The sequence below is a fragment of the Phyllostomus discolor genome, chromosome 1 (assembly GCF_004126475.2).
Source record: "Phyllostomus discolor isolate MPI-MPIP mPhyDis1 chromosome 1, mPhyDis1.pri.v3, whole genome shotgun sequence".
NCBI classification, from domain to species: domain Eukaryota; kingdom Metazoa; phylum Chordata; class Mammalia; order Chiroptera; family Phyllostomidae; genus Phyllostomus; species Phyllostomus discolor.
This window is the reverse complement of record NC_040903.2, coordinates 116136448-116139588: the sequence shown is the minus strand read 5'-3', so window position 1 is coordinate 116139588 and position 3141 is coordinate 116136448.

The window sequence follows — 3141 nt, the reverse complement described above, 5'->3', positions numbered from 1 at the left end:
CTGTGAGCATCCTGATTACCAGTGTTTTGAACTCTGCATATGGTAGGTTGGCTTTCTCTTCATCACTTAGTTGTATTTTTTCTGGAGCTTTGATCTGTTCTTTTATTTGGGCCATATTTTTTTTTGTCTCAGCATACCCATTATGTAGTAAAGGGTGGAACCTTAGGTATTATCCAGGGCTGGGCAACCCACATTGCTGTGTTGTGGCACTGTATGTGGGGGAGGGGTCCAAGAGGGAATATTGCCACTTGCTCAGCTCTCAGCTGGCTTTCAGTCACTTCCTCTGCTACCCACAAGAAAATCTGGCCCTTCTGGTGCTGATTCTCAAGTGTGTGTGTGTGTGTGTGTGTGTACCTTGTAGGACCCTGTGTATCTCTCCAATGAGCTCTCCTGTGAGGCTGGGAGTTTCTCCTGCCGCCTTAACCCCCACTGGATTTTTTAGTCAGAGGTTTTGAGGCTTTATTGCTCTGCGCTGGCACCCTGGGTTCTGTGGTCTGTCTCGCTCCCCAGTTGTCCTCCCAGTTTATCCACATGCAAATGTGGGATTGTGAGTCCTCTCTACCCCAGTTGCCCATTTCTTCCTGTCCTACCTGTCTGGATGAATATTTCTTCTTTAACTCCTTGATTGTCAGACTTCCGTAGAGTTCAATTTCCTGTCAGTTCTGCTTGTTTTTTATTTTTAAATTTGTTGTTGTCCTTCCTTTGGTTGTGTGAGGACGCAAAGTGTATCTTGCCTCCATCTTGGCCAGAAGGCTCATTTCTTAAGAATGCCTTACCTCCCACCTATCTTCTTAACTAGAATGTTTCTCATTTAATCAAATGTTCGTTTTTATTAAATTGAGGTTATACCTGCATGACCAGATTACTGTACTGGAGATCTGTGTCCTTTTCAGGGTCTCACATCTGGAAGCACATACTGTTCATCTGTCCTTCATAGTTGTTGTTAATTTTAATTACTCTGTCAAGGTGTTACCCTATCCCTCCCACTATAGAATTAGTTCCTTCCTCCACCTCCATGACTAATAATCGGCCTGTAGATAGACATGTTATGGCCACATAAATATCCTGCTTCTTATCAAAATTTCTCCTAGAATTAGTATCCACCAATGATTATTGCCTGGTCAAATCTTATAATGATAATTATGTAATGATGACTTTATAACTCTAGAACTCCCTCCACATTCACCAGTTGGCCTTTGGCATTGAAGCAACCTCCGTTCTTCCTCATTTATGTATTTATTTATGATTTGTTATTTATCAATTTCAGTATAGGCTCGTAAACTTTCATTTCCATGGTTTATAACACATTAGTGTACCTGATTATTTTGGTGTTAAGATTGTTCCAGAAGTAGCCAGTGGGAGCCCCTCCAAGCTGGCCCTTGTGTCCTGGTGACATGTCCTTTCATTCTTTGAGTATTTCCTTACTTTATTTCATAACAAGCTCATCTTGTACCTACCCTGTCTTAGCCCTGGAATCAGCCATTTCTCTGAGGATCTAGGTGTTGTGTGCTTAGATTGAAGAGTTTTATAAGGCTTATTACAGAAATCGCAACTCATCACCCCATTCTGTTAATTTCTTTCTTCCCAGAAGCAAATATTCACCTCTAAGTTACTAAATAACATGCTTCTATTGCTATTTCAAGATTTTTCACATGCATGTATATTTCCCATCTCCTCATGCTCTCAATTTACTTATAAATTTGGTTAAATCATTATTCAGTGTTTAGATTGTTATGATAATGTAAATACTATTTATAGCTGAACTGTGAGTGACCTATGATTATGAATATTTTTCTTTTCCTACATAAGGTTTAATTTGACCTGAAATTAACTGTCTGCATTTTCCTATTTGATTAGTGGTTGTATATTATTTTCTCTAATTTAACTCCAAAATCCTCTATCAGTTCTCTAAATCTGCTCACAATATCTTCAGATGCATCAGAGGTGCCACTCATTTACATTTTCTGGAAATATCTGCCCTAATACCTTCTGACCTGCTGCAGTTTGGGCTGGTTGCAATGCAGGCATGAACTTGGTTTCCCTTCACCATCATCTTCAGGAGTGCTCTCATCTTTCTTGGATCCCTGTTCCCTCATACCCATCTCTTTTATATTTAGTTTTTTTCTCTTTTTTAATTTAGTCTTTATTGTATTTTTTTCATTACCACTATTCCCCTTTACTCCCCTCCCTCCAGCAATCACCACACTGTTGTCCATGAGTCCTTTCTCCTTTTTGCTCAGCCCATCTACCCCCTGAATTTCCCCATCCCACTAGCTGTCATCAGCTCTCCATCTATGAGTCTGCCCCAATTTGCTTGTTAGTTCAGTTCATTCATTAGAGCCCACATATGAGTGAGATCATACAGTATTTGTCTTTCTCTGACTGGCTTATTTCACTTAGCATAATGTTTCCAGGTTCATCTATACTGTTGCAAAGGGTAAAATTTTCTTCTTTTTTTATGGCCAAGTAGCATTCATTGTGTAAACATCCCATAGTTGTTTTAGAACATAAGCACCCGAATGTTCATTGCAGCATTATTTATAATTGCCAAGATATGGAAGCAGAGCAAGTGTCCATCAATAGTTTTTTTCTTTTGTTGAATCACAACCTCTAGTATTTGCCTGAAAAAACAAACATGGGAGGACCTGGCACTTCTGAAAATGTTTTTATTATAACCTCACCATTAATTGACAACTTGATGTGATTTAGAAATTGAGGTCAGATACAGTTTTCCCTCAGAATTTTGAAAGAATTATTACCTTTTAGTTTCTAATGTTGCAATCAAGAGACCGAAAGCAATTCTTGTTCTTGATTGTTTGTATGAACACTTTCTTTCCCCTTTCTGAAAAATCTGTTTTTAGTTTTTTAAACTTCACCATGACATGCCTTGGCGTGGGTTTATTTTCATTCATTAGACACTCAATTGAGTCTTTTGATCTGGAAATACCTATCCTTTAGTTCTGGAAAATTTTCTTGAATTATTTCTTTGATGATTTCCTCCTCTCTGTTTCCTTTCTACTCTCTTGGTGGAACTCCTATAATCACGTGAGGACCTTCTAAATCGAGTCTTAACTTTTTTTTCCTTCTTTTTCATCTAGTTAGGTTTCCCCTTTCCCAGTTTTTGGAAGATTTTCTTATGGT